This window comes from Taudactylus pleione, unplaced genomic scaffold (assembly GCF_031769625.1).
Source record: "Taudactylus pleione unplaced genomic scaffold, aTauple2 ptg001597l, whole genome shotgun sequence".
In the NCBI taxonomy this organism is placed as follows: domain Eukaryota; kingdom Metazoa; phylum Chordata; class Amphibia; order Anura; family Myobatrachidae; genus Taudactylus; species Taudactylus pleione.
Genome location: NW_028285994.1, coordinates 1,136,071 through 1,148,991, shown reverse-complemented (window position 1 = coordinate 1,148,991; position 12,921 = coordinate 1,136,071). Strand labels below are relative to the sequence as shown.

At 48.1% G+C, this 12,921-nt stretch overlaps 1 protein-coding gene across 3 annotated transcripts in view; it reads left to right on the top strand.

Annotated features, from left to right (window-relative positions):
• LOC148442170 (alanine aminotransferase 2) overlaps positions 1-12,921 on the top strand; it is a 269,352-nt gene that overhangs the window by 62,096 nt on the left and 194,335 nt on the right. For 2 of the 3 annotated variants that reach the window (XM_088464137.1, XM_088464136.1), the window contains exon 1: positions 3,394-3,462. The exons of the other annotated variant lie outside the window; for it this stretch is intronic. The gene's annotated coding sequence lies outside the window, so the exon portion shown is untranslated. Of the gene's footprint in view, positions 1-3,393; positions 3,463-12,921 lie in introns of those variants that run through there. 3 annotated transcript variants of the gene reach the window in all.

Below are 12,921 nucleotides of genomic sequence, written 5' to 3'. Positions count from 1 at the left end.
GCGGTGCACGAGGATGAGAGCTGGGGTAACTTAGTAGCGGTGCACGAGGATGAGAGCTGGGGTAACTTAGTAACGGTGCACGAGGATGAGAGCTGGGGTAACTTAGTAGCGGTGCACGAGGATGAGAGTTGGGGTAACTTAGTAACGGTGCAGGTGGATGAGAGCTGGGGTAACTTTGTAACGGTGCACGAGGATGAGAGCTGGGGTAACTTAGTAGCGGTGCACGAGGATGAGAGCTGGGGTAACTTAGTAGCGGTGCACGAGGATGAGAGCTGGGGTAACTTAGTAGCGGTGCACGAGGATGAGAGCTGGGGTAACTTAGTAGCGGTGCACGAGGATGAGAGCTGGGGTAACTTAGTAACGGTGCACGAGGATGAGAGCTGGGGTAACTTAGTAGCGGTGAACGAGGATGAGAGCTGGGGTAACTTAGTAGCTGTTCACGAGGATGAGAGCTGGGGTAACTTAGTAGCGGTGCACGAGGATGAGAGCTGGGGTAACTTAGTAGCGGTGCACGAGGATGAGAGCTGGGGTAACTTTGTAACTATTGCACGAGGATGAGAGCTGGGGTAACTTAGTAGCGGTGCAGGAGGATGAGGGCTGGGGTAACTTAGTAACGGGTCACGAGGATGAGAGCTGGGGTAACTTAGTAACGGTGCACGAGGATGAGAGCTGGGGTAACTTTGTAACGGTGCAGGAGCATGAGAGCTGGGGTAACTTAGTAGCGGTGTACGAGGATGAGAGCTGCTGTAACTTTGTAACGGTGCAGGAGGATGAGAGCTGGGGTAACTTAGTAGTGGTGCAGGAGGATAAGAGCTGGGGTAACTTAGTAGCGGTGCACCAGGATGAGAGCTGGGGTAACTTAGTAGCGGTGTACGAGGAAGAGAGCTGCTGTAACTTAGTAGCGGTGCACGAGGATGAGAGCTGGGGTAACTTAGTAACGGTGCACGAGGATGAGAGCTGGGGTAACTTAGTAGCGGTGCACGAGGAAGAGAGCTGGGGTAACTTAGTAACGGTGCACGAGGATGAGAGCTGGGGTAACTTAGTAGCGGTGCACGAGGATGAGAGCTGGGGTAACTTAGTAGCGGTGCACGAGGATGAGAGCTGGGGTAACTTAGTAGCGGTGCACGAGGACGAGAGCTGGGGTAACTTAGTAGCGGTGCACGAGGATGAGAGCTGGGGTAACTTTGTAACTATTGCACGAGGATGAGAGCTGGGGTAACTTAGTAGCGGTGCAGGAGGATGAGGGCTGGGGTAACTTAGTAACGGTGCACGAGGATGAGAGCTGGGGTAACTTAGTAACGGTGCACGAGGATGAGAGCTGGGGTAACTTTGTAACGGTGCAGGAGCATGAGAGCTGGGGTAACTTAGTAGCGGTGTACGAGGATGAGAGCTGCTGTAACTTTGTAACGGTGCAGGAGGATGAGAGCTGGGGTAACTTAGTAGCGGTGCAGGAGGATAAGAGCTGGGGTAACTTAGTTGCGGTGCACCAGGATGAGAGCTGGGGTAACTTAGTAGCGGTGTACGAGGATTAGAGCTGCTGTAACTTAGTAGCGGTGCACGAGGATGAGAGCTGGGTAACTTAGTAACGGTGCACGAGGATGAGAGCTGGGGTAACTTAGTAGCGGTGCACGAGGAAGAGAGCTGGGGTAACTTAGTAACGGTGCACGAGGATGAGAGCTGGGGTAACTTAGTAGCGGTGCACGAGGATGAGAGCTGGGGTAACTTAGTAGCGGTGCACGAGGATGAGAGCTGGGGTAACTTAGTAGCGGTGCACGAGGACGAGAGCTGGGGTAACTTAGTAGCGGTGCAGGAGGATGAGAGCTGGGGTAACTTAATAGCGGTGCAGGAGGATGAGAGCTGGGGTAACTTAGTAACGGTGCACCAGGATGAGAGCTGGGGTAACTTAGTAACGGTGCACCAGGATGAGAGCTGGGGTAACTTAGTAACGGTGCACGAGGATGAGAGCTGGGGTAACTTAGTAACGGTACACGAGGATGAGTGCTGGGGTAACTTAGTAGCGGTGCAGGAGGATGAGAGCTGGGGTAACTTAGTAACGGTGCACGAGGATGAGAGCTGGGGTAACTTAGTAACGGTGCACCAGGATGAGAGCTGGGGTAACTTAGTAATGGTGCACGAGGATGAGAGCTGGGGTAACTTAGTAGCGGTGCACGAGGATGAGAGCTGGGGTAACTTAGTAACGGTTCACGAGGATGAGAGCTGGGGTAACTTAGTAACGGTGCACGAGGATGAGAGCTGGGGTAACTTAGTAGTGGTGCAGGAGGATGAGAGCTGGGGTAACTTAGTAACTGTGCACGAGGATGAGAGCTGGGGTAACTTAGTAGCGGTGCAGGAGGATGAGAGCTGGGGTAACTTAGTAGCGGTGCAGGAGGATGAGAGCTGGGGTAACTTAGTAACGGTGCACCAGGATGAAAGCTGGGGTAACTTAGTAACGGTGCACCAGGATGAGAGCTGGGGTAACTTAGTAACGGTGCACGAGGATGAGAGCTGGGGTAACTTAGTAACGGTGCACGAGGATGAGAGCTGGGGTAACTTAGTAGCGGTGCACGAGGATGAGAGCTGGGGTAACTTAGTAACGGTGCACCAGGATGAGAGCTGGGGTAACTTAGTAACGGTGCAGGAGGATGAGAGCTGGGGTAACTTAGTAACGGTGCACCTGGATGAGAGCTGGGGTAACTTAGTAGCTGTGCACCAGGATGAGAGTTGGGGTTACTTAGTAATGGTGCAGGAGGATGAGAGCTGGGGTAACTTAGTAACGGTACACGAGGATGAGTGCTGGGGTAACTTAGTAACGGTGCAGGAGGATGAGAGCTGGGGTAACTTAGTAACGGTGCACCAGGATGAGAGCTGGGGTAACTTAGTAACGGTGCACCAGGATGAGAGCTGGGGTAAGTAACGTTCCTTCCCTCTTTGCTATAGGTGAAAGTTGAGCTATAGGAGGTGGGTGTCAGACCTTATACACCCGGCCACCCCATTGCTGACCTAGTCTCAGGGGATCTATTGCGCTCATCCCCTTCCTTGTCCTGTCATCACGCTGTCTATAGTATAGCAGGATATACACTTATAGCTCTGCATGACCTCAGGAGACCTCCAGTTACTATTCTAGGTCATTATGGCAAAGCTCAATCTTTTCCTATACATGTTGTATTTTGCTCATTATATATCTGCTAAATAAGTTGCATCATGTACGGAAACTTCTGCTGCCAAATCAGGGGGGGGGGGGGGGGTCTTGTACTCACAGATAGACTTACACAGCACATGTAATATGAGGCCTGACAACACACGTGTTACATGCTGTTCCCTGGAATAATTCACTGGGAATTAGTGCCGGGAGGGGTCTGAGGGTCCCGTCTTCTGACAAGCCCCCCACTCTATAGAGTCCAGTTATAATCTGTGACACAGCCTGGCGTGCGCTCTGTTCTGGTGAGAGAGAAGCAGCCACAGGTAGGTGACTATTGTACTCTGCTGTAATTGTGAGTGAGGGGCCGATGTTACTCCTTGTTCCCGATGTATACGCAGGACTGCGAGGTATTATGGATGTGATTTAGCGGTAGTGTGAGGTAGTGGGCGTCTCTATGCGATAGCAGTCATTAGCATATTTTCACAGAGGGTCTGCGTGCATAATCGCAGCTGCAATCACAATAGCGATCCGTAATGAATGAGCCCCATAATATGTATCAGAGACATCTGGCGCAGTCTGCGCAGCTCCCATAGGTTTATATTGGGGCTGCTATTAAGGCGACTTGTCCCCGGTAACTTGCGCCATCTGGAGATGGCATCAGCCCTTTGTACCCTGAGGCTACATTTCCCAAAAGTGCCGGGACAGGGATCCGCAGGCACTCGCCACCAGCACGTGTAGTAGTGCGCCATGCTCCCGTAGATGTTACAGAGCCCCTATGAGTGCAGTGCTTCCCCTGCCATTTACCTCACCACACATCACTGCCAGTGCCTCCCCAGCCATTTACCTCACCTCACGTCACTGCCAGTGCCTCCCCAGCCATTTACCTCACCGCACGTCACTGCCAGTGCCTCCCCTTCCATTTACCTCACCGCACGTCACTGCCAGTGCCTCCCCAGCCATTTACCTCACTGCACGTCACTGCCAGTGCCTCCCCCGCCATTTACCTCACGTCACTGCCAGTGCCTCCCCAGCCATTGACCTCACCGCACATCACTGCCAGTGCCTCCCCAGCCATTGACCTCACTGCACGTCACTGCCAGTGCCTCCCCAGCCATTTACCTCACGTCACTGCCAGTGTCTCCCCAGCCATTGACCTCACCGCACATCACTGCCAGTGCCTCCCCAGCCATTGACCTCACCGCACGTCACTGCCAGTGCCTCCCCTGCCATTGACCTCACCGCACGTCACTGCCAGTGCCTCCCCAGCCATTGACCTCACCGCACGTCACTGCCAGTGCCTCCCCAGCCATTGACCTCACCGCACGTCACTGCCAGTGCCTCCCCAGCCATTGACCTCACCACACGTCACTGCCAGTGCCTCCCCAGCCATTGACCTCACCGCACGTCACTGCCAGTGCCTCCCCAGCCATTGACCTCACCGCACATCACTGCCAGTGCCTCCCCAGCCATTTACCTCACCTCACGTCACTGATTTTAATAATTAGGGGGAATCATTTCTTATTGGCATGAATAGCAGCAATAAGAAATGATAATTATCTGGTATAAGAGGATTTGTATTACAAAAGGAGCGTGAAAAAAGCAAATAAAATCATGTCGGGCAATAGTCACTCTGTTTGAACTTTTACCGTCAAATGGGCGATTAAGGATCAGGACACTCCCGGTAATCCGGTAGAGAGCGGGGGTAGGAAGACCCAGAGAGATGACCCTCAGAGCCCTGCAGCGGGTAAGGCACGGGATGCCGCCCTCCAGTGACCGGACATATTCCCACAGACTTTTACCCACTACAAACTGGCGCTAGACTTTCCCTTGTGGGCGCTGCGGAGGAGCAAGGTCTGTAGGGGTCAGACGTTCAGCGTTTTGCAGTATTATTCCTGCGCTCACTCATTGTCTCATTAGTTACTGACAATAGTGAGTAGAGATTTTGGTAATACTCTGTCACCTCTGTTACCTTATTGCACATTATCTGCTCATTATAGTGAGATCTCTGTCACCTAATTATCACATTGACCAATATTTAGGGTATTCATAGTGTGTTATGTGGCCCCTTGTCTGGGTTAGATTGTAACACTCCCTTTAATACATTGGTCAGTCATAGAGGTGACGCTGGGTGTAGGTAGTGGTGACGCTGGGTTTACGTAGAGGTAACGCTGAGTGTACGTAGAGGTAACGCTGGGTGTACGTAGAGGTAACGCTGGGTGTACGTAGAGGTAACGCTGGGTGTACGTAGAGGTAACGCTGGGTGTACGTAGAGGTGACGCTGGGTGTACGTAGAGGTGACGCTGGGTGTACGTAGAGGTAACGCTGGGTGTTACTAGAGGTAACGCTGGGTGTTACTAGAGGTAACGCTGGGTGTTACTAGAGGTAACGCTGGGTGTTACTAGAGGTAACGCTGGGTGTTACTAGAGGTAACGCTGGGTGTAAGGGTAACGCTGGGTGTAGGTAGAGGTGACGCTGGGTGTAGGTAGAGGTGACGCTGGGTGTACGTAGAGGTGACGCTGGGTGTACGTAGAGGTAACGCTGGGTGTACGTAGAGGTAGCGCTGGGTGTACGTAGAGGTAACGCTGGGTGTAGGTAGAGGTAACGCTGGGTGTACGTAGAGGTGACGCTGGGTGTTACTAGAGGTAGCGCTGGGTGTTACTAGAGGTGATGCTGGGTGTACGTAGAGGTGACGCTGGGTGTACGTAGAGGTAGCGCTCGGTGTACGTAGAGGTAACGCTCGGTGTACGTAGAGGTAGCGCTCGGTGTACATAGAGGTAGCGCTGGGTGTACGTAGAGGTAGCGCTGGGTGTACGTAGAGGTAGCGCTGGGTGTTACTAGAGGTGACGCTGGGTGTTACTAGAGGTAACGCTGGGTGTTACTAGAGGTGACGCTGGGTGTTACTAGAGGTGACGCTGGGTGTATGTAGAGGTAACGCTGGGTGTACGTAGAGGTAGCGCTCGGTGTATGTAGAGGTAACGCTCGGTGTATGTAGAGGTAGCGCTCGGTGTACGTAGAGGTAGCGCTCGGTGTACGTAGAGGTAACGCTCGGTGTACGTAGAGGTAGTGCTCGGTGTATGTAGAGGTAACGCTGGGTGTACGTAGAGGTAACGCTGGGTGTACGTAGAGGTAGCGCTCGGTGTATGTAGAGGTAACGCTCGATGTACGTAGAGGTTACACTGGGTATTAATACTCAAATACTTACGATGAAGAGATTTCTAAATTAGGATCATGTTGTCCTCTGTCTTACCGGGAAAGGTCATCTATTATAGTTATATCACTCACAGGAGACTAGGCACGCACTGAGACACACACACAGAGACACACACACACACACTGAGACACACACACACTTATACACACATACTGAGACTAATACACACTGAGACACACACACAGAGACACACACACACACACTGAGACACACACACACTTATACACACATACTGAGACTAATACATACTGAGACACACACACTGAGACACAAACACACTTATACACACACACTGAGACACAAACACACTTATACACACACCCTGAGACATGCACACACTGAGACACACACACACTGAGATACACACACTTGCTGAGACATGCGCACACACACACACACACATTGAGACACACACAGACATGCAAACACACTGAGACACATACACACTGAGATACACACACTGAGACACAAAGACACTGATACACACACACTGAGACAAATACACACTGAGGTACACACACTGATACATGCACACACATTGCGACACACACACAGACATGCACACACACTGAGACACACACACTGAGATACACACACTGAGACACAAACACACTGAGACACTCACACTTGCTGAGACATACACACACACTCACACTGAGACACACACACTGAGACACACACACTGAGACACACACACTGAGACACTCACACTTGCTGAGACATGCACACACACACACATTGCGACACACACACAGGCATGCACATACACTGAGACACACAAACTGAGATACACACACACTGAGACACATACACACTGAGACACTTGCTGAGACATGCACATACACACACATTGAGACACACACACAGACACACACACATTGAGACACACACACACTGATACATGCACACACACTGAGACACACACACACTGAGACACTCACTGAAACATACACACACACTGAGACACACACACTGAGACACATACAGACACACTTGTTGAGACATGCACACACACACACACACAGACATGCACACACACTGACACACACACACTGACACACACACACTGAGATACACACACTGAGACACACACACACTGATACATGCACACACACTGAGAAACATACACACTGAGACACTCACACTTGCTGAGACATGCACACACACACACACACATTGAGACACACACACTGAGACACACACACTGAGACACTCACACTTGCTGAGACATGCACACACACACACATTGCGACACACACACAGACATGCACACACACTGAGACACAAACACACTGATACATGCACACACACTGAGACACACACACACTGATACATGCACACACACTGAGACACTCACACTTGCTGAGACATACACACACACACACACATTGAGACACTCACACTGAGACACACACACTGAGATACACACACTGAGACACTCACACTTGCTGAGACATACACACACACACATTGAGACACACACACAGACACACACACATTGAGACACACACACTGATACATGCACACACACTGAGACACACACACACTGAGACACTCACTGAAACATGCACACACACACACTGAGACACACACTGAGACACATACAGACACACTTGTTGAGACATGCACACACACACACATTGCGACACACACACAGACATGCACACACACTGACACACACACACTGAGATACACACACTGAGACACACACACACTGATACATGCACACACACTGAGAAACATACACACTGAGACACTCACACTTGCTGAGACATGCACACACACACACACACACATTGAGACACACACACTGAGACACTCACACTTGCTGAGACATGCACACACACACACATTGCGACACACACACAGACATGCACACACTGAGACACAAACACACTGATACATGCACACACACTGAGACACACACACACTGATACATGCACACACACTGAGACACATACACACTGAGACACTCACACTTGCTGAGACATACACACACACACATTGCGACACACACACAGAGATACACACACTGAGAGACACACACACAGACACAAACACACTGATACATGCACACACACTGAGACACATACACACTGAGACACTCACACTTGCTGAGACATACACACACACACACATTGAGACACACACACAGACATGCACACACTGAGACACACACACTGAGGCACACACACACACACACTGAGGCACACACACTGATACATGCACACACACTGAGACACACACACTGAGGCACACACACACACACACTGAGGCACACACACTGATACATGCACACACACTGAGACACACACACACTGAGACACACACACTGAGACACTCACACTTGCTGAGACATGCACACACACACACATTGCGACACACACACAGACATGCACACACACTGAGACACAAACACACTGATACATGCACACACACTGAGACACATACACACTGATACATGCACACACACTGAGACACATACACACTGATACATGCACACACACTGAGACACATACACACTGATACATGCACACACACTGAGACACATACACACTGATACATGCACACACACTGAGACACATACACACTGAGACACTCATACTTGCTGAGACATATACACACACACACACACACACACACATTGAGACACACACACTGAGATACACACACTGAGACACTCACACTTGCTGAGACATGCACACACACACATTGCGACACACACACAGACATGCACACACTGAGACACGCACACACTGAGACACGCACACACTGAGACACACACACACTGAGGCACACACACACACACACACACACACACACACTGAGGCACACACACTGATACATGCACACACACTGGAACACACACACACTGAGACACACACACACTGAGACACACACACTGAGACACATACAGACACACTTGTTGAGACATGCACATACACACACACTGAGACACATACACACTGAGATACACACACTGAGACACGCACACACTGAGACACTCACACTTGCTGAGACATGCACACACACACATTGCGACACACACACTGAGACACACACACAGATATACACACTGGAACACACACACACTGAGACATGCACACACACATACACACGTATAAACAGTAGTCACATAGACACATACATACATAGATACATACATACATAGACACATACATACATACATACATAGACACACACATACATACATAGACACATACATAGACACATACATACATCATACATACATAGATACATACATACATAGACACATACATAGACACATACACACATACATACATACATACATACATACTTAGGGGCCCATTTATCATTCAATATTTGAGGTAAAATCCCTGAACACACACGTTTTCGGGGGTTTACCTCAAATACTAAGTATCCCCCGGATGTATGAAGGAGGGACAGCAGCATACGGTATATCTCCGATACCTGCTGCGATCCCTCCACTGCCGCCGGCAGCCGCCTCCCCCATAGGTTTCTATAAGGGATGCGATGCTGCCAAATTTACCAACATTGGGAATGCGAAGCATCCAGGTATAGGCCCCAGCAGCTAACGCTATCTAACATAGCGTTAGCCACTGTAGCCTATGGGGACTTACCGCATATCAGCTGGCGGAGGGATCTCACGGAACCCCCCGCCAGCAATGAGAGCTGCTCATGTGCAGACCGCGGGACTGCGCATGCACAGCAGCCCCGACCGCCCTCCGGAGACCTCGCAGGGATGTTATCCTTTCGGAGCCCGTGTCCCTGCATGTCCCGGATAATACAGCCAGCCAATAGGATCGCATTTTGCAATGCGATCAGGGGCGTTACTGGCATGCCCTGATCGCATTGCAAAAGCCATCCTTGATAAATGGGGCCCATAGACCCATACATACATAGACACATACATACATACATACATAGACACATACATACATACATACATACATAGACACATACATACATAGACACATACATACATACATAGACACATACATACATAGATACATACATACATAGGCGCATGCATACATACATAGACACATACATACATAGACACCTGCATACATACATAGACATACATACATAATTAGATACATACATACATACATACTGTAGACCCATACATGCATACATAGACATACATACATAGATAGACCTATACATAGATAGACACATACAGACGTACATAGATAGACATACATACATACATATAGACCCATCCATACATACATAGATCCATACATACATACGTAGACACATACATATAGACCCATCCATACATACATAGATCCATACATACATACATACGTAGACACATACATATAGACCCATCCATACATACATAGATCCATACATACATACATACATAGACACATACATAGATAGATAAACCCATAAATACATACATACATCCATGCATACATACATAGTGTGGCAGTATCACCAGAGGTGGCACTGGTGAGCAGCAGATTCTGTGTGGGGCAGGGTAGATCAGCCGACACAGACTAGAAAAGCATTGTGGGAAGATGCCTAAGGGCTGCCCTTTGCACAGAGCCCAGGTGGGGCTGGAGAAGTCATACAGTCCAGGGGGAGTGCAGTCAGAGTGAAACAGGCCAGTGGTCAGGGTCAGACCTGAAGGATGCAGGGAGATCCCTAAATTCCCTGACACAGTCCTCGTGGAGCTGTGGCAGCCAGCTAAGCCAGGCCAGAGCCTGTGTTACCCTGCAGGAAGCAGAGCTGAGACTGACATTGTGAGTGGGCCAGTCCAGATCTGCATGTGGCAGAGGGGAGCTACTAAGATTTGGACATGTCATGTGAGAAAGACTTTGCATTTACAGATTAGCTGTGTTCTGGTAGTAAGGGTTCAAGAAGTGAGTTAGTTGCCCTGATTGGGCTAGGCGTTTATTTTAATTTTCTGATTATGCTGACATTAAAGTACCATTTTCATTTATTTTACCTGGAAAAGCTGCATGCGGCCTAATTTGAGCACTAACCACTGCACCACTGACATCAATCTACTGAGCTAAATACCCCAAGTCATCACAATAGATACACATACATAGGTAGACACATACATACATACATAGACCCATACATACATACCTACATACATAGATAGACACATACATACATACAAAGACCCATACATACATACATAGACACATACATACATAGATAAACCCATACATACACCCAAGCATACATACATAGACACATACATAGATAGACACATACCTACATACATAGACACATACCTACATACATAGATAGACACAGACACATACATACATACATGCATAGACACATGCATACATAGATAGACACATACATAAATACACATAATTACATACATAGACACATACATACATACATACATAGACCCATGCATACCTACATACATACATACATAGACAGATACATAGACACATACATACATAGACACATACATAGACACATACATACCTAAATACATTGATAGACACATACATACATACATACATAGATAGACACATACATACATAGATGGACACATACATAGATAGACACATACATACATAAATATACACATACATACATAGACACATACATACATACATACATACATAGATGGACACATACATAGATAGACACATACATACATACATACAGATAGACACATACATACATACATACATAGACACATACATACATACAGATAGACCCATACATACATAAATAGACACATACATACATACATAGACACATACATACATACATAAATAGACACATACATACATAAATAGACACGTACATACATAGACACATACATAGATACAGATAGACACATACATACATACATAAAAAGACACATACATACATAGACACATACATACATAGACACATACATACATACATACATAAATAGACACATACATACATACATAGACACATACATACATACATACATACATAAATAGACACATACATACATACATAAATAGACACATACATAGATACAGATAGACACATACATAAATAAATAGACACATACATACATAGACACATACATAAACACATACATACATACATACATAAATAGACACATACATAGATACAGATAGACACATACATACATACATAGACACATACATACATAGACACATACATAAACACATAGGGGCTGATCAGAGATGTGCGCTAATGCTGCTGCAGCTGCGAATGTGTACACAGATAATATGCAGATATAGTATCTGAATAAAAAGACGCAGCAGCGCTGGCAGATCATTCCATTGTTGCAGTCCTGAGTGAGTCTATGGCACAACAGTTGCAGAAACGGAGCTGCCAGAACCATGTTTCCTGCATACGCGATCGCAGACACAGAATGTGACGCACCCTGAAACACTGGTGACGCGCCTGCGTTCTTTGCCGCCACTCCCCGTTACCTCCACCAAACGCTCTCTGACAGTCAGTCACACTGTGAGTACGGCTACAGTAATGTACCTGGATGCACGTGCAGGCGCCGTTACCTGATAATCGCTCAAGTCCATAAACATCGGCATTGCGTCTATCTCTGAGTCAGGCC